Genomic DNA, 20744 nt, shown 5'->3' with positions numbered 1-20744 from the left:
CACATATACGTTCATAGGGCTGATGCCAAAATAACATAATCTTTTATATTTAGCCTGGAGCTTCAAGACCAGATGCCACACCAAGTTGCCTATAACATACCACTCTGGTTATATTATCATTCCCATTTGCCCAAGCCCAATATCGTGTAAAAAAGCAGAAGATAGAGCTATTTTTATATTTTAAGCCACTTCACTGGGAAGGAGTGGTTGCAGATCCAGGGTTTTTTAAAGAGTCAATATAAGACTTTGCTTGTATTTCAGAAGTGAAGATTCTGGAGCTATTGTTGTACACTATTTTTAATTTTGCAGGGTTCATGAGGTAGGCTTGCAGCCCCATCTGCTGACAGGGTGTGATCAACTCCCTCAGCCTCCAGCGCCTTTCCACTGTGTTATGGCAATAATCAGGCGTGGTGAAAAAGGACTGTGATTCATACAGACGCTTCGCATTAGGTCGGGATTTAGAATAGACCTCTTCCCTTAGTAGAAAGTTGCCAAAATATATCAAAATCGCTCTTGGTCTATGAGTGCCATCCTGAGCTCTCGACGGACCCTTCTTTCTGTTGGCTATCGGGAAACGGTGTACCCTTTGTAATTCATTTTCCCAATTCCAGTGGCTTAGTTCTGGGAATGCTCCCTTCATTAACTTTAACACATAAGCCTTGATGTTATCTCCTTCAGCTCCTTCTTCGATGCCTATAATTCTTAGATTGTTTCGCCGCTGTCGATTTTCTAAATCTGCTAGCTTCCTTTGAGCGTCTGTATGCTGTTTCTCGAACCCGTTGATTTTATCTGAATTTTTTGCTTGGTTATCCTCTACTAAACTGATACGCTCCTCAAGTTGTGCGACTCTTGCATTTGTATCTGTACATATTTTTGCTACTTTTTTTAGAGCACCCTGCACATTTTTAGTCACCACTCTGCTTTTTTTCCCTTCGGTCTTAATGTCTTCATGGACTTGTTTTATAGATTGTAATATCAGCTGTAATGTGGGAGTTTCTAAAGTTACTCCTCCTTGCGGTGGCAGCTCAGGATAGACTACACGGGTAGTTGAGTAATCCCATTTTAATGCATTATCTCAATTGCTTGCTCGCCTCTGCCCAGGGATAGCCTTCTCTTTTGAGTGCGTGTCTCTTTGCCTTTTTGATAACCTTTTCCTTCTGGTGGCTGTTCCCTTCCCCTTTGGAGATTCTCTGTCTCCCTCCTGATGTGAACAGGAGCCGGAGGCCTCGCTGATATTTATGTCCTCATCCGTATCCCTTTCGAGATCCGAGGGGGTTCCTAATGAACCATCCGTCACTGAGAAGAAGTTGTCCACAATATCCTGTGTGTCCTCTGGGCCACTGGGGCTGCTACTAGCTATAGCTTCTTGTACCAGTGTATCCGTTAATTTTAGGGTTGAGCTAGGTGCTCCTGCCATTATGCTCTCACCAGTATCGCCATCCGAAACCTGGCCATCTTGTGAGATCATCAGTTGAACTACGCCTCTCTCTGACGGCTCACTGGGTGTAGTTAGTAACACTGGGGCACTTTCATGACCATTTCCTGTGTCGTTTGTTTGACCCAGCTTCTCTCTCGTGTCCATTATTTCCCCCCATTGTGTTTCAGTAGCTAGCAGAGCGGTACGGGGTAATGCACATTCAGAATGCTTATCGCTATTCTCCCTAGGCTCTTTGCTCCTTGCATCTCCAATTATCTTTATCTTTTCTTTGGGGTTAGTTGCGGTTGCTGGGGAAAAAAAAAACATAATGTTTTTTACACCCCCAGTATTCACCTTTGCCAGTCTCTTCCCTGCTCTGGTACAGCTCGGACCGGGGGCTTCATCAATATTCTGATCGCTACTGTCCCCCCCTCTCTCACCTGGAGTGGAAGCAGGATTATTGACTTTCCCCGTAGTTTTCAAATCGGGTTTCAATCGAGCTGGCAATGAGGACTTTACTGCCACAACCGATATCTCTGTCACTTGTTGCTCTGTCTCCGTACCTTTCCCCTTTCCTGTCTTTACATGCTTAGGGGCCATCTTCATCAAGAGATACCTCCAGGAGTCTGACCAGCGTATCTCGCCCTCTGTGGTTGCCCCGGCTTCGATTCCTGATCTCCTTCTCGGAGCTCTGTGAAGCGGACTGCGGGATCGAGCTCTCTGAGCTCCGCGGTTCAATCTGCTTTTGCTTCCGGCTCGGTCCGTATCGTCCACATCATCCGCAGCGTCCGAAGCTTTACCGCGGGATCGCCGATGCAACCGCCGATGCCGCCGAGTCTGCAGCTCCTCCACGAACCTCACCGCTTCGAGTTTAAGGGCTGCCGCCAGGCTCTTGACCGCGCTCCAGACATCCAAACCAGCTCCCAGGGCCAAATCCATTCAAGGTACATCGGGGTCGGGGTCGGGTGTCCAGGGGCTTATTTCGGACGTAATGCGGATGGGATAGGGAGTGATCTCAAGCCGCTGCTAGCCAGACGCCATCTTGCTTCCTCTCCGGACCCTAAGGCCTTAACTCTTAATCTGGTCTAATAGCAAAGGTCTTAGACTCGTACTCTGGCCTAATAATTAAGGTCTTAACTCTTACTCTTGCCTAATAGCTAAGGTCTTAGACTCGTACTCTGGCCTAATAGCTAAGGTCTTAACTCTTACTCTGGCCTAATAGCTAAGGTCTTAGATTCGTACTCTAGCCTACTGGTTAAGGTCTTAACTCTTACTCTGGCCTACTGGTTAAGGTCTTAACCCTTACTCTGGCCTAATAGCTAAGGTCTTTGACGCGTACTCTTGCCTAATAGCTAAGGTCTTAGACTCGTACTCTAGCCTAATGGTTAAGGTCATAACTCTTACTCTGGCCTAATAGCTACGGTCTTAACTCTTACTCTGCCCTAATAGCTAAGGTCTTAGACTCGTACTCTGGCCTAACGGTTAAGGTCTTAACTCTTACTGTGACCTAATAGTTAAGGTCGTAACTCTTACTCTTGCCTAATGGTTAAGGTCTTAGACTCGTACTCTGGCCTAATGGTTAAGGTCTTAACTCTTACTCTGGCCTACTGGTTAAGGTCTTAACTCTTAATGTGACCTAATAGCTAATGTCGTAACTCGTACTCTTGCCTAATGGTTAAGGTCTTAGACTCGTACTCTGGCCTAATGGTTAAGGTCTGAACTCTTACTCTCGCCTACTGGTTAAGGTCTTAACTCTTACTCTGTCCTAATAGCTAAGGTCGTAGACTCGTACTCTGGCCTAAAGGTTAAGGTCTTAACTCTGACTCTGGCCTACTGGTTAAGGTCTTAACTCTTACTCTGGCCTAATAGCTAAGATCTTAGACTCGTACTCTGGCCTAATGGTTAAGGTCTTAACTCTTACTCTGGCCTAAAAGCTAAGGTCTTAGACTCGTACTCTGGCCTAATGGTTAAGGTCTTAACTCTTACTCTGGCCTAAAAGCTAAGGTCTTAACTCTTACTCTGGCCTAATAGCTAAGGTCTTAGACTCGTACTATGGCCTACAGGTGAACGTCTTAACTCTTACTCTGGCTTACTGGTTAAGGTCTTAACTCTTACTCTGGCCTAATAGCTAAGGTCTTAGACTCGTACTCTGGCCTACTGGTTAAGGTCTCAACTCTTACTCTGGCCTTATAGCTAAGGTCTTAACTCTTACTCTGGCCTAATAGCTAATGTCTTAGACTCGTACTCTGGCCTAATGGTTAAGGTCTTAACTCTTACTCTGGCCTACTGGTTAAGGTCTTAACTCTTACTCTGGCCTAATAGCTAAGGTCTAGACTCGTACTCTGGCCTAATGGTTAAGGTCTTAACTCTTACTCTGGCCTACTGGTTAAGGTCTTAGCTATTTCTCTGGCCTACTGGTTAAGATCTTAACCCTTACTCTGGCCTAATAGCTAAGGTCTTAACTCTTACTCTGGCCTAATAGCTAAGGTCTTAACTCTTACTCTGGCCTAATAGCTAAGGTCTTAGACTCGTACTCTGGCCTAATGGTTAAGGTCCTAACTCTTACTCTGGCCTAATAGCTAAGGTCTTAGACTCGTACTCTGGCCTAATAGCTAAGGTCTTAGACTCGTACTCTGGCCTAATAGCTAAGGTCTTAGACTCGTACTATGGCCTACTGGTTAAGGTCTTAACTCTTATTCTGGCCTAATAGCTAAGGTCTTAACTCTTACTCTGGCCTAATAGCTAAGGTCTTGGACTCATACTCTGGCCTACTGGTTAAGGTCTCAACTCTTACTCTGGCCTTATAGCTAAGGTCTTAACTCTTACTCTGGCCTAATAGCTAATGTCTTAGACTCGTACTCTGGCCTAATGGTTAAGGTCTTAACTCTTACTCTGGCCTACTGGTTAAGGTCTTAACTCTTACTCTGGCCTAATAGCTAAGGTCTTAGACTCGTACTCTGGCCTAATGGTTAAGTTCTTAACTCTTACTCTGGCCTACTGGTTAAGGTCTTAGCTCTTTCTCTGGCCTACTGGTTAAGGTCTTAACTCTTACTCTGGCCTAATAGTTAAGGTCTTAACTCTTACTCTGGCCTAATAGCTAAGGTCTTAACTCTTACTCTGGCCTAATAGCTAGGGTCTTAGACTCATACTCTGGCCTAATGGTTAAGGTCTTAACTCTTAATCTGGCCTAATAGCTAAGGTCATAGACTCGTACTCTGGCCTAATAGCTAAGGTCTTAACTCTTACTCTGGCCTAATAGCTAAAGTCTTAGACTCGTACTCTGGCCTACTGGTTAAGGTCTTAACTCTTACTCTGGCCTTATAGCTAAGGTCTTAACTCTTACTCTGGCCTAATAGCTAAGGTCTAGACTCGTACTCTGGCCTAATGGTTAAGGTCTTAACTCTTACTCTGGCCTACTGGTTAAGGTCTTAGTTCTTTCTCTGGCCTACTGGTTAAGGTCTTAACCCTTACTCTGGCCTAATAGCTAAGGTCTTAACTCCTACTCTGGCCTAATAGCTAAGGTCTGAACTCTTACTCTGGCCTAATAGCTAAGGTCTTAGACTCGTACTCTGGCCTAATAGTTAAGGTCTTAACTCTTACTCTGGCCTAATAGCTAAGGTCTTTGACGTGTACTCTGGCCTAATAGCTAAGGTCTTAGACTCGTACTCTGGCCTAATGGTTAAGGTCATAACTCTTACTCTGGCCTAATAGCTACGGTCTTAACTCTTACTCTGCCCTAATAGCTAAGGTCTTAGACTCGTACTCTGGCCTAATGGTTAAGGTCTTAGCTCTTACTGTGACCTAATAGCTAAGGTCTTAACTCTTACTCTTGCCTAATAGTTAAGGTCTTAGACTCGTACTCTGGCCTAATGGTTAAGGTCTTAACTCTTACTCTGGCCTACTGGTTAAGGTCTTAACTCTTACTCTGGCCTAATAGCTAAGGTCTTAACTCTTACTCTGGCCTAATAGCTAAGGTCTTAGACTCGTACTTTGGCCTAATGGTTAAGGTCTTAACTCTTACTCTGGCCTACTGGTTAAGGTCTTAACTCTTACTCTGTCCTAATAGCTAAGGTCTTAGACTCGTACTCTGGCCTAATGGTTAAGGTCTTAACTCTGACTCTGGCCTACTGGTTAAGGTCTTAACTCTTACTCTGGCCTAATAGCTAAGGTCTTAGACTCGTACTCTGGCCTAATGGTTAAGGTCTTAACTCTTACTCTGGCTGACTGTTTAAGGTCTCAACTCTCACTCTGGCATACTGGTTAAGGTCTTAACTCTTACTCTGGCCTAATAGCTAAGGTCTTAACTCTTACTCTGGCCTAATGGTTAAGGTCTTAACTCTTACTCTGGCCTAATAGCTAAGGTCTTAACTCTTACTCTGGCCTAATAGCTAAGGTCTTAGACTCGTACTCTGGCCTAATGATTAAGGTCTTAACTCTTACTCTGGCCTAATAGCTAAGGTCTTAGACTCGTACTCTGGCCTAATGGTTAAGGTCTTAACTCTTATTCTGGCCTAATAGCTAAGGTCTTAACTCTTACTCTGGCCTAATAGCTAAGGTCTTAACTCTTACTCTGGCCTAATAGCTAAGGTCTTAGACTCGTACTCTGGCCTAATGGTTAAGGTCTTAACTCTTACTCTGGCCTAATAGCTAAGGTCTTAGACTCGTACTCTGGCCTAATAGCTAAGGTCTTAGACTCGTACTCTGGCCTACTGGTTAAGGTCTTAACTCTTACTCTGGCCTAATAGCTAAGGTCTTAGACGCGTACTCTGGCCTAATAGCTAAATTCTTAGACTCGTACTCTGGCCTACTGGTTAAGGTCTTAACTCTTAATCTGTCCTAATAGCTAAGGTCTTAGACTCGTACTCTGGCCTAATGGTTAAGGTTTTAACTCTTACTCTGGCCTACTGGTTAAGGTCTTAACTCTTACTCTGGCCTAATAGCTAAGGTCTAGACTCGTACTCTGGCCTAATGGTTAGGGTCTTAACTCTTACTCTGGCCTACTGGTTAAGGTCTTAGCTATTTCTCTGGCCTACTGGTTAAGGTCTTAACCCTTACTCTGGCCTAATAGCTAAGGTCTTAACTCTTACTCTGGCCTAATAGCTAAGGTCTTAACTCTTACTCTGGCCTAATAGCTAAGGTCTTAGACTCGTACTCTGGCCTAATGGTTAAGGTCTTAACTCTTACTCTGGCCTAATAGCTAAGGTCTTAGACTCGTACTCTGGCCTAATAGCTAAGGTCTTAGACTCGTACTCTGGCCTAATAGCTAAGGTCTTAGACTCGTACTCTGGCCTACTGGTTAAGGTCTTAACTCTTACTCTGGCCTAATAGCTAAGGTCTTAGACTCGCACTCTGGCCTAATAGCTAAGGTCTTAGACTCGTACTCTGGCCTACTGGTTAAGGTCTTAACTCTTACTCTGTCCTAATAGCTAAGGTCTTAGACTCGTACTCTGGCCTAATAGCTAAGGTCTTAGACTCATACTCTGGCCTACTGGTTAAGGTCTTAACTCTTACTCTGGCCTAATAGCTAAGGTCTTAGACTTGTACTCTGGCCTAATGATTAAGGTCTTAACTCTTACTCTGGCTGACTGTTTAAGGTCTCAACTCTCACTCTGGCATACTGGTTAAGGTCTTAACTCTTACTCTGGCCTAATAGCTAAGGTCTTAACTCTTACTCTGGCCTAATGGTTAAGGTCTTAACTCTTACTCTGGCCTAATAGCTAAGGTCTTAACTCTTACTCTGGCCTAATAGCTAAGGTCTTAGACTCGTACTCTGGCCTAATGATTAAGGTCTTAACTCTTACTCTGGCCTAATAGCTAAGGTCTTAGACTCGTACTCTGGCCTAATGGTTAAGGTCTTAACTCTTATTCTGGCCTAATAGCTAAGGTCTTAACTCTTACTCTGGCCTAATAGCTAAGGTCTTAACTCTTACTCTGGCCTAATAGCTAAGGTCTTAGACTCGTACTCTGGCCTAATGGTTAAGGTCTTAACTCTTACTCTGGCCTAATAGCTAAGGTCTTAGACTCATACTCTGGCCTAATAGCTAAGGTCTTAGACTCGTACTCTGGCCTACTGGTTAAGGTCTTAACTCTTACTCTGGCCTAATAGCTAAGGTCTTAGACGCGTACTCTGGCCTAATAGCTAAATTCTTAGACTCGTACTCTGGCCTACTGGTTAAGGTCTTAACTCTTAATCTGTCCTAATAGCTAAGGTCTTAGACTCGTACTCTGGCCTAATGGTTAAGGTCTTAACTCTTACTCTGGCCTACTGGTTAAGGTCTTAACTCTTACTCTGGCCTAATAGCTAAGGTCTAGACTCGTACTCTGGCCTAATGGTTAGGGTCTTAACTCTTACTCTGGCCTACTGGTTAAGGTCTTAGCTATTTCTCTGGCCTACTGGTTAAGGTCTTAACCCTTACTCTGGCCTAATAGCTAAGGTCTTAACTCTTACTCTGGCCTAATAGCTAAGGTCTTAACTCTTACTCTGGCCTAATAGCTAAGGTCTTAGACTCGTACTCTGGCCTAATGGTTAAGGTCTTAACTCTTACTCTGGCCTAATAGCTAAGGTCTTAGACTCGTACTCTGGCCTAATAGATAAGGTCTTAGACTCGTACTCTGGCCTAATAGCTAAGGTCTTAGACTCGTACTCTGGCCTACTGGTTAAGGTCTTAACTCTTACTCTGGCCTAATAGCTAAGGTCTTAGACTCGCACTCTGGCCTAATAGCTAAGGTCTTAGACTCGTACTCTGGCCTACTGGTTAAGGTCTTAACTCTTACTCTGTCCTAATAGCTAAGGTCTTAGACTCGTACTCTGGCCTAATAGCTAAGGTCTTAGACTCATACTCTGGCCTACTGGTTAAGGTCTTAACTCTTACTCTGGCCTAATAGCTAAGGTCTTAACTCTTACTCTGGCCTAATAGCTAAGGTCTTAGACTCGTACTCTGGCCTACTGGTTAAGTTCTTAACTCTTACTCTGGCCTACTGTTTAAGGTCTTAACCCTTACTCTGGCCTAATAGCTAAGGTCTTTGACGCGTACTCAGGCCTAATAGCTAAGGCCTTAGACTCGTACTCTGGCCTAATGGTTAAGGTCATAACTCTTACTCTGGCCTAATAGCTACGGTCTTAACTCTTACTCTGCCCCAATAGCTAAGGTCTTAGACTCGTACTCTGGCCTAATGGTTAAGGTCTTAACTCTTACTGTGACCTAATAGCTAAGGTCTTAACTCTTACTCTTGCCTAATGGTTAAGGTCTTAGACTCGTACTCTGGCCTAATGGTTAAGGTCTTAACTCTTACTCTGGCCTACTGGTTAAGGTCTTAACTCTTACTCTGGCCTAATAGCTAAGGTCTTAACTCTTACTCTGGCCTAATAGCTAAGGTCTTAGACTCGTACTCTGGCCTAATGGTTAAGGTCTTAACTCTTACTCTGGCCTACTGGTTAAGGTCCTAACTCTTACTCTGTCCTAATAGCTAAGGTCTTAGACTCGTACTCTGGCCTAATGGTTAAGGTCTTAACTTTGACTCTGGCCTACTGGTTAAGGTCTTAACTCTTACTCTGGCCTAATAGCTAAGATCTTAGACTCGTACTCTGGCCTAATGGTTAAGGTCTTAACTCTTACTCTTGCCTAATAGCTAAGGTCTTAACTCTTAGTCTGGCCTAATAGCTAAGGTCTTAGACTCGTACTATGGCCTACAGGTGAACGTCTTAACTCTTACTCTGGCTTACTGGTTAAGGTCTTAACTCTTACTCTGGCCTAATAGCTAAGGTCTTAGACTCGTACTCTGGCCTACTGGTTAAGGTCTCAACTCTTACTCTGGCATTATAGCTAAGGTCTTAACTCTTACTCTGGCCTAATAGCTAATGTCTTAGACTCGTACTCTGGCCTAATGGTTAAGGTCTTAACTCTTACTCTGGTTCACTGGTTAAGGTCTTAACTCTTACTCTGGCCTAATAGCTAAGGTCTAGACTCGTACTCTGGCCTAATGGTTAAGGTCTTAACTCTTACTCTGGCCTACTGGTTAAGGTCTTAGCTATTTCTCTGGCCTACTGGTTAAGGTCTTAACCCTTACTCTGGCCTAATAGCTAAGGTCTTAACTCCTACTCTGGCCTAATAGCTAAGGTCTTAACTCTTACTCTGGCCTAATAGCTAAGGTCTTAGACTCGTACTCTGGCCTAATGGTTAAGGTCTTAACTCTTACTCTGGCCTAATAGCTAAGGTCTTAGACTTATACTCTGGCCTAATAGCTAAGGTCTTAGACTCGTACTCTGGCCTAATAGCTAAGGTCTTAGACTCGTGCTCTGGCCTACTGGTTAAGGTCTTAACTCTTACTCTGTCCTAATAGCTAAGGTCTTAGACTTGTACTCTGGCCTAATAGCTAAGGTCTTAGACTCGTACTATGGCCTACTGGTTAAGGTCTTAACTCTTACTCTGGCCTAATAGCTAAGGTCTTAGACTCGTACTCTGGCCTAATGATTAAGGTTTTAACTTTTACTCTGGCCTAATAGCTAAGGTCTTAGATTCATACTATGGCCTACAGGTGAACGTCTTAACTCTTACTCTGGCTTACTGGTTAAGGTCTTAACTCTTACTCTGGCCTAATAGCTAATGTCTTAGACTCGTACTCTGGCCTACTGGTTAAGGTCTCAACTCTTACTCTGGCCTTATAGCTAAGGTCTTAACTCTTACTCTGGCCTAATAGCTAATGTCTTAGACTCGTACTCTGGCCTAATGGTTAAGGTCTTAACTCTTACTCTGGCCTACTGGTTAAGGTCTTAACTCTTACTCTGGCCTAATAGCTAAGGTCTAGACTCGTACTCTGGCCTAATGGTTAAGGTCTTAACTCTTACTCTGGCCTACTGGTTAAGGTCTTAGCTATTTCTCTGGCCTACTAGTTAAGGTCTTAACCCTTACTCTGGCCTAATAGCTAAGGTCTTAACTCTTACTCTGGCCTAATAGCTAAGGTCTTAACTCTTACTCTGGCCTAATGGTTAAGGTCTTAACTCTTACTCTGGCCTAATAGCTAAGGTCTTAGACTCGTAATCTGGCCTAATAGCTAAGGTCTTAGACTCGTACTCTGGCCTAATGGTTAAGGTCTTAACTCTTACTCTGGCCTAATAGCTAAGGTCTTAGACTCGTACTCTGGCCTAATAGCTAAGGTCTTAGACTCGTACTCTGGCCTAATAGCTAAGGTCTTAGACTCGTACTCTGGCCTACTGGTTAAGGTCTTAACTCTTACTCTGGCCTAATAGCTAAGGTCTTAGACTCACACTCTGGCCTAATTGCTAAGGTCTTAGACTGGTACTCTGGCCTACTGGTTAAGCTCTTAACTCTTACTCTGTCCTAATAGCTAAGGTCTTAGACTCGTACTCTGGCCTAATAGCTAAGGTCTTAGACTCGTACTCTGGCCTACTGGTTAAGGTCTTAACTCTTACTCTGGCCTAATAGCTAAGGTCTTAGACTCGTACTCTGGCCTAATGATTAAGGTTTTAACTTTTACTCTGGCCTAATAGCTAAGGTCTTAGACTCGAACTCTGGCCTAATGGTTAAGGTCCTAACTCTAATTCTGGCCTAATAGCTAAGGTCTTAACTCTTACTCTGGCCTAATAGCTAAGGTCTTAGACTCGTACTCTGGCCTACTGGTTAAGGTCTCAACTCTTACTCTGGCCTTATAGCTAAGGTCTTAACTCTCACTCTGGCCTAATAGCTAATGTCTTAGACTCGTACTCTGGCCTAATGGTTAAGGTCTTCACTCTTACTCTGGCCTACTGGTTAAGGTCTTAACTCTTACTCTGGCCTAATAGCTAAGGTCTTAGACTCGTACTCTGGCCTAATGGTTAAGTTCTTAACTCTTACTCTGGCCTACTGGTTAAGGTATTAGCTCTTTCTCTGGCCTACTGGTTAAGGTCTTAAATCTTACTCTGGCCTAATAGTTAAGGTCTTAACTCTTACTGTGGCCTAATAGCTAAGGTCTTAACTCTTACTCTGGCCTAATAGCTAAGGTCTTAGACGTGTACTTTGGCCTAATGGTTAAGGTCTTAACTCTTACTCTGGCCTAATAGTTAAGGTCTTAGACTCGTACTATGGCCTAATGGTTAAGGCCTTAACTCTTAATCTGGCCTAATAGCTAAGGTCTTAGACTCGTACTCTGGCCTAATGGATAATGTCTTAACTCTTACTCTTGCCTAATAGCTAAGGTCTTAGACTCGTACTCTGGCCTAATAGCTAAGGTCTTAACTCTTACTCTGGCCTAATAGCTAAGGTCTTAGACTCGTACTCTGGCCTACTGGTTAAGGTCTTAACTCTTACTCTGGCCTACTGGTTAAGGTCTTAACCCTTACTCTGGCCTTATAGCTAAGGTCTTTGACGCGTACTCTGGCCTAATAGCTAAGGTCTTAGACTCGTACTCTGGCCTAATGGTTAAGGTCCTAACTCTTACTCTGGCCTAATAGCTACGGTCTTAACTCTTACTCTGCCCTAATAGCTAAGGTCTTAGACTCGTACTCTGGCCTAATGGTTAAGGTCTTAACTCTTACTGTGACCTAATAGCTAAGGTCTTAACTCTTACTCTTGCCTAATAGTTAAGGTCTTAGACTCGTACTCTGGCCTAATGGTTAAGGTCTTAACTCTTACTCTGGCCTACTGGTTAAGGTCTTAACTCAGTGGTTCCCAAACTTTTTGGACCCGCAGCTCCCTTGACCCATTGGCTATTGCCCCTGGTACCCCACTGTTACTTTTTTTGTAAGTTGGGGGGTGGGGGGTAAGCCAGGCCTCAGGAGTACTTGCTTTTTTCCCCTGAACATAATTGGGAGGAAGCTGATGAAGGTATTATAATCATATACACAGGGTGTTTCGTATTACTAAGGCGATGCCTCTAATAAAAGATTCCTAGTTACATTTCTTTGCCCATGCCTTTTTTAGTGTACCCTCGCAAACTTTTTTTATCCCACTTACAGTGCTTGATAGCACCCATATGCATGCAAGCCCCATTGCCAAAGTGTGTCTGTGCTTAAAGAATATTTGAATGCACTTCCATTTCTACCCATGTCATAAGTGCCAACACACCTTTCTCAGCAGGATGACTCATTATTTTTTAAACCACATACAGCTTTATTTTTGCTGTCTCCTCCCTAAAATTGCCTCAAATTCAATGCAAGTAAAATAAATTCCTCGGATTTTTTGTTTAAACATCCCTCTCTCTTGCTTCCAAATGTTGGCATTACTCTGTATATGGTGTTTTACTTCCCTGTGCTCAAGGAGAGAGCCGGCCTATCTGGAAATGTGTGTACTGAAAGAAATGTGTACTAGCAGTACCTATGATTCAAGTACAAATGTCAATACTTAGTGTGTTTAATAGACAGGACAACTGTACTTGCATTGGTATAAAATGCATTTGGAAAAAAACAAAACTATTAACGAGTCTAACAAAGTGAATCAGGTATCTTCCGCTTACTTTGGGAGTGTTGGAACGTGGGGATCCAGTCAATATGAAGGTCATCTCCCTGGACATGCCATCAACTAAGCACAATGTTTACAGCTTTAGGCATGTCACTTACAAATCATCAACATCATGCGTTTAAGTCTAATCATTTAACTGAAGCCAACAGAACCTTCAACATTAAATGCATTAAAGTGCTTGGTGCACGACTCCCCTGGCAAGGTTTGATGGCTCCCCAGGGAGCCACGGCGCACAGTTTGGGAACCACTGTCTTCACTCTTACTCTGGCCTAATAGCTAAGGTCTTAACTCTTACTCTGGCCTAATAGCTAAGGTCTTAGACTCGTACTCTGGCCTAATGGTTAAGGTCTTAACTCTTACTCTGGCCTACTGGTTAAGGTCTTAACTCTTACTCTGTCCTAATAGCTAAGGTCTTAGACTCGTACTCTGGCCTAATGGTTAAGGTCTTAACTCTGACTCTGGCCTACTGGTTAAGGTCTTAACTCTTACTCTGGCCTAATAGCTAAGGTCTTAGACTCGTACTCTGGCCTAATGGTTAAGGTCTTTACTCTTACTCTGGCCTACTGGTTAAGGTCTTAACTCTTACTCTGGCCTAATAGCTAAGGTCTTAAATCTTACTCTGGCCTAATAGCTAAGGTCTTAGACTCATACTCTGGCCTAATGGTTAAGGTCTTAACTCTTACTCTGGCCTAATAGCTAAGGTCTTAACTCTTACTCTGGCCTAATAGCTAAAGTCTTAGACTCGTACTCTGGCCTAATGATTAAGGTCTTAACTCTTACTCTGTCCTAATAGCTAAGGTCTTAGACACATACTCTGGCCTAATGGTTAAGGTCTTAACTATTATTCTGGCCTAATAGCTAAGGTCTTAACTCTTACTCTGGCCTAATAGCTAAGGTCTTAGACTCGTACTCTGGCCTACTGGTTAAGGTCTCAACTCTTACTCTTGCCTCATAGCTAAGGTCTTAACTCTTACTCTGGCCTAATAGCTAATGTCTTAGACTCGTACTCTGGCCTAATGGTTAAGGTCTTAACTCTTACTCTGGCCTAATAGTTAAGGTCTTAGACTCGTACTATGGCCTAATGGTTAAGGCCTTAACTCTTTTTTTTTTTTTTAATTTTTTTTTAATATTGAATCATCATCAATCTTAACAACTGTAATAATACATATTTCAAGACTTGGATTAATCATATAACACAGAGAAAGGTAAATGAAGGAGAAAAAACAAAAACGCAGATGAAAGTGAAGGATACCGAAGCATGGCACATATCTAGAAACAAATAAAAATTCAACCCAGTCTTAATGATGAAATCAGTATACCAATCTTTCAATCCGTCAGGTATCGTTTATCATTCCATCTTTGATTGCCATTCAGCTATTGGTGCCCAGATTTGATTTCCCAATTTTTTTAACTTCCTTCCCCTTTTATCATAGAGTGCTTTTTCTAAAGTATATATAGCCAGGATGCGCGATAACCACTGATGAAACGTAGGTGGATTTGGATCTTTCCATAGAGATGCTATACACAGTCGACTTACAGTCATAGCCAGAAATAAAAATTCATAACATGCTACGTCAGTGCCGTCTTTAACCACCCCTAATACCATGACTTCATTTGTTAATCTGATAGAGATCCCAAGTGCCCTATCCATGAATTGTTCTATCAGTTGTTTATACAAATCTAGCTTAGGGCATGCAGAAAACATATGGATAGTGTCTGCCTGCGTACTCTGACATCTTGGACAGGTTATACCACTTGTTCCGCCCCAGCAAGCTATTCTATAAGGGGTATGATATAATTCAAAAAAGGTCTTGTAATATTGAGTTTGCAAGTTTGCTACTCTTAAAATTGTTTTAGCAAGTTTTAACGATTTTTCAGGTTCGGTCTTTTCTAAATTTAACTTTCTTCTCCATTTCTCATAAGTGTTTACTTGATCATCCTTTTTATACAGACAGATTACTTTATATAACTGAGTTATTGTGCAGCTCCCTTCGCTTCTGATCAGCTCCATTATTTCTTCTTTCTTAAAATGCATATTACCTGCTTGTTTTTTGGATAATACTGATCTAATCTGCAAGTATTTGAAGAAGTCTTTACTCTTTATTTTATATTCTCGTTGTATTTTTTCAAAAACCATCATGCCCGTACTATCGATGAGATCTCCGATAACTTTGACCCCTAGATTATCCCAGCGTTTCATTACTGGGTCGTGGAACACTCCTGGCATAGCCGGATTCTTATAGAGAGGGGTATAAAAATTCATTCTTCCCATAGCTATCTTTTTCCGGACCATCGACCACACTGACCAAGCTCCCCCCAGAGTCTTAAACCTGTTTTTTTTATAATAGTTTGGGTCATAGCACAATAACGATCCTTTAGATCCCTCCAGTATCAATTTGTAGATATCTGGGATATCGCCATTATCTCTCCACCTGTCTTTTATACTCCCTCCCAATAATCCCTTTATGTACTGCAGAGCTGCAGCAAGATAATAAGCCTTGAAGTCCGGGGTTGCTAACCCTCCCCTTTCTCTTGATAGGGAGAGAAATGTAATAGCCCTGCGTGTTTTGCCTTTTGCCCATATAAATCGATTAGCAATCCCATCGAATTCTTTAAACCATGCATTGCCAAATTTTAAAGGGATAGTGCGAAATAAATACAATACTTTAGGCAGAAAATTCATTTTTATTACGTTGGATCAGCCTATCGTTGTTAAGTGTCAATTATTTATTTTGTCTAAACTTTCCTTAGCTTTCTTTATCACAGGGCCTAGATTTTCTTCCACTATCTTAGTTATTTCTGCTGTTATGGTGATTCCAAGGTAGGTTGCACCCTTTGTTACTCTACTGTCAGTTGACACAGCATATTCGTTTACCACTATCTGGGTCTTCCCTGCGTTTAATTTATACCCCGATAAGGACCCGAAAGACCTTGCTTCCCTCTCTATTTCTCCTAATGCTGTTGTAGGATCAGATGTAGTGATGGCAAGATCATCCGCATACCCCAATATTTTAGTAACATATCCATTTAAAATTATCGGAGGAATACTTCTATTTAGCTCTATTCTTCTTATAAATGGATCTATATAAAAGGCAAAAAGTAGTGGAGAGCAGGGGCAGCCTTGTCTCGTCCCTCGTTTGATCTTTATTAAATCACTCTCTACCCCCATTACTCTCAGCCTGATAGTGGGTTTTTTATATAGAACTTTCAATGCCTCGATGCAGCCACTTCCCAATTTTGCTTTATGAAGTACTGTCCAAAGGAAATCCCACGAGACCCTATCAAACGCTTTCTCAGCATCTAGTAGTATCAAGGCCATAGGGTCCCGTGAGACTGCCGTACCATCGAACAAAGTGCAGACTCTCCTTATATGATCTGCCGTTCCTCTTCCGGGTATAAATCCATGTTGTCGAGGGGAGACGATCTTGCCGACAATCATACTCAGCCTATTAGCTAAAATCTTTGAGTAAATTTTAGAGTCACTATTCAAGAGGCTTATTGGCCTATACGACCCAGGGTCTTCAGAGGGTTTATTTTTCTTAAGAAAAACTACCATAGTTGCCTCCCCCCAAGTACTAGGTGGTGTTGCTCCCCTTGTACAGCGGCCATTAGCTTGAGGATATCTGACTGTAAAATATGAAGAAATTTTTTATAAAACTCCATTGGGATTGAATCCGGTCCGACTGCTTTTCCGGCGGGGAGTTCTTTGACCGCTGTCTGTATTTCTTCTACAGTAAAGCCTAATTCTAAATCATTTTTATCCTCTATTGACAGTCCCTCGACTAGGGCTGACTCTAAGTAACGCACTATCTCTGCATCGTCAGGTTTAAGATCATTGGAGTATATCGCTTGATAAAAATCGTGCATGACTGTACAAATCTTTTTAGGCGTTGTAGCGATAGCACCTGTGTTAGATATCAATTTTTTTATATCTCCTTTCGTGATTGCTTGACGAGTTCTGATCGCTAAGAGTCTTCCAATTTGCTCACTAAACTCGTATTGAACTTGTCTCCAGGCCAAATATTTCCCAGTGGCTCTTGTTGCAAATATTTCCCCTACTGCAGATTTGGCTATCGATAATCTCTGTTCTATCTCTAACAGGTCTGATTTTTTTACGTTGATTGCCTTAGTTAATTCTTCTTCTAGGGCGGCAACGGCTCTGATCTTTCCATGGATCTCTTCCCTATCCATTCTGTTCCGTTTAACAGAGAAACTAGTGGTCTCTCCCCTGATGCCCGCTTTCATAGTGTCCCATACCACCGCTAATGAAGCGGAGCCTCTGTTTATCTCTAGAAACTCCCTGAGCCAACCTTCCATATGTTTGATATAATTACTATCTAATAGCAATGCTCTCTCGAAAGTCCAGCTTCTTCTTTCCTTTTGGACATTAGGCCATGCTATATCTAGAGTTAGAGGATTATGATCTGACATCACCCTTGGCAGTCTAGATATTGTAGTGATAGTGATTAGCGAGGGTGATGTTAGAAAATAATCTAGTCGTGCCGCCCTCTCATTTGGTATTGAATAATAGGTGCTGCCACCCCCCGGAGGATTATCCTGCTCCCACCTGTCGATCAATCCGTTGTCTCGCATTAATTGGATCAGAGCTCTGTGGCTTTTTCTTTTCCTTCCAATAAATTTATCAGGTTTGTTTGGCCATAGGCCGTCTAGCCCATTTAGATTCAGATCCCCACACAGAATGATTGGCAAGGGCCAGCTAGTTAATTGGGCATTAATATTGTTTATCATCTCTGGATCATCTTCTGTTGATGCGTATACGGAGCATAGCGTGAAGTTGTGCCCCTGTGTTTGACATTCAGCTAGAGCCCACCGTCCATATTTATCTGCCTGCTGCCTAGTTGATGTGATCATATTTGCCTGAATTAATATAGCCACTCCCCGAGTTCTAACTCCTTGTTTTGTACATGTTAGTAATTGAAATCCCAATTGTCCCAATAGATGTTTCTGGGACCACTCTATGTGTGTTTCTTGCAGGCATAAAATATCTGCGTGTACATATTTTAAATACTCTTTCAAATCTCTGCGTTTTTTAGCATTATTTAACCCACATATATTTATGGTAACTATCCGCATAATTTTTGGTTTATTCTCCTATTTCTCCCCCTCTTGGATATGCAGTATTGTATAAACTTGATAGTTGATGATGATTCTTTTTTTTCCCTCCTCGGTCCCCCTATGTCCTCCCTAGTCCCTCTAACCCCCTCCCTCAAAGATCCCCCCCCCCTATTGAAGCAAGTGGACTTGTTGTCCCTATGATGGAGTCTGGCCCTCAGCCTCCCTATCCCATTTTTTTTCCCCCACACTATCTCCTTTCCACTCTCCCCAATGCTTCTCACCCCTACCCCTTGTGTCAGCCCCATTTATGCCTACTCCTAGATATAATATGCTATAGAATAGAATACATAGTGAATGCTTATCTTTCTTTTAAACCCTCCATTAATAACTTTAAATCTTCTTAGATTTTTACTTATACACATATACGTTCATAGGGCTGATGCCAAAATAACATAATCTTTTATATTTAGCCTGGAGCTTCAAGACCAGATGCCACACCAAGTTGCCTATAACATACCACTCTGGTTATATTATCATTCCCATTTGCCCAAGCCCAATATCGTGTAAAAAAGCAGAAGATAGAGCTATTTTTATATTTTAAGCCACTTCACTGGGAAGGAGTGGTTGCAGATCCAGGGTTTTTTAAAGAGTCAATATAAGACTTTGCTTGTATTTCAGAAGTGAAGATTCTGGAGCTATTGTTGTACACTATTTTTAATTTTGCAGGGTTCATGAGGTAGGCTTGCAGCCCCATCTGCTGACAGGGTGTGATCAACTCCCTCAGCCTCCAGCGCCTTTCCACTGTGTTATGGCAATAATCAGGCGTGGTGAAAAAGGACTGTGATTCATACAGACGCTTCGCATTAGGTCGGGATTTAGAATAGACCTCTTCCCTTAGTAGAAAGTTGCCAAAATATATCAAAATCGCTCTTGGTCTATGAGTGCCATCCTGAGCTCTCGACGGACCCTTCTTTCTGTTGGCTATCGGGAAACGGTGTACCCTTTGTAATTCATTTTCCCAATTCCAGTGGCTTAGTTCTGGGAATGCTCCCTTCATTAACTTTAACACATAAGCCTTGATGTTATCTCCTTCAGCTCCTTCTTCGATGCCTATAATTCTTAGATTGTTTCGCCGCTGTCGATTTTCTAAATCTGCTAGCTTCCTTTGAGCGTCTGTATGCTGTTTCTCGAACCCGTTGATTTTATCTGAATTTTTTGCTTGGTTATCCTCTACTAAACTGATACGCTCCTCAAGTTGTGCGACTCTTGCATTTGTATCTGTACATATTTTTGCTACTTTTTTTATAGCACCCTGCACATTTTTAGTCACCACTCTGCTTTTTTTCCCTTCGGTCTTAATGTCTTCATGGACTTGTTTTATAGATTGTAATATCAGCTGTAATGTGGGAGTTTCTAAAGTTACTCCTCCTTGCGGTGGCAGCTCAGGATAGACTACACGGGTAGTTGAGTAATCCCATTTTAATGCATTATCTCAATTGCTTGCTCGCCTCTGCCCAGGGATAGCCTTCTCTTTTGAGTGCGTGTCTCTTTGCCTTTTTGATAACCTTTTCCTTCTGGTGGCTGTTCCCTTCCCCTTTGGAGATTCTCTGTCTCCCTCCTGATGTGAACAGGAGCCGGAGGCCTCGCTGATATTTATGTCCTCATCCGTATCCCTTTCGAGATCCGAGGGGGTTCCTAATGAACCATCCGTCACTGAGAAGAAGTTGTCCACAATATCCTGTGTGTCCTCTGGGCCACTGGGGCTGCTACTAGCTATAGCTTCTTGTACCAGTGTATCCGTTAATTTTAGGGTTGAGCTAGGTGCTCCTGCCATTATGCTCTCACCAGTATCGCCATCCGAAACCTGGCCATCTTGTGAGATCATCAGTTGAACTACGCCTCTCTCTGACGGCTCACTGGGTGTAGTTAGTAACACTGGGGCACTTTCATGACCATTTCCTGTGTCGTTTGTTTGACCCAGCTTCTCTCTCGTGTCCATTATTTCCCCCCATTGTGTTTCAGTAGCTAGCAGAGCGGTACGGGGTAATGCACATTCAGAATGCTTATCGCTATTCTCCCTAGGCTCTTTGCTCCTTGCATCTCCAATTATCTTTATCTTTTCTTTGGGGTTAGTTGCGGTTGCTGGGGAAAAAAAAACCATAATGTTTTTTACACCCCCAGTATTCACCTTTGCCAGTCTCTTCCCTGCTCTGGTACAGCTCGGACCGGGGGCTTCATCAATATTCTGATCGCTACTGTCCCCCCCTCTCTCACCTGGAGTGGAAGCAGGATTATTGACTTTCCCCGTAGTTTTCAAATCGGGTTTCAATCGAGCTGGCAATGAGGACTTTACTGCCACAACCGATATCTCTGTCACTTGTTGCTCTGTCTCCGTACCTTTCCCCTTTCCTGTCTTTACATGCTTAGGGGCCATCTTCATCAAGAGATACCTCCAGGAGTCTGACCAGCGTATCTCGCCCTCTGTGGTTGCCCCGGCTTCGATTCCTGATCTCCTTCTCGGAGCTCTGTGAAGCGGACTGCGGGATCGAGCTCTCTGAGCTCCGCGGTTCAATCTGCTTTTGCTTCCGGCTCGGTCCGTATCGTCCACATCATCCGCAGCGTCCGAAGCTTTACCGCGGGATCGCCGATGCAACCGCCGATGCCGCCGAGTCTGCAGCTCCTCCACGAACCTCACCGCTTCGAGTTTAAGGGCTGCCGCCAGGCTCTTGACCGCGCTCCAGACATCCAAACCAGCTCCCAGGGCCAAATCCATTCAAGGTACATCGGGGTCGGGGTCG

Source organism: Triturus cristatus, chromosome 1_2, assembly GCF_964204655.1.
Source record: "Triturus cristatus chromosome 1_2, aTriCri1.1, whole genome shotgun sequence".
In the NCBI taxonomy this organism is placed as follows: Eukaryota; Metazoa; Chordata; class Amphibia; order Caudata; family Salamandridae; genus Triturus; species Triturus cristatus.
Note: the sequence above shows the minus strand (reverse complement) of the source record.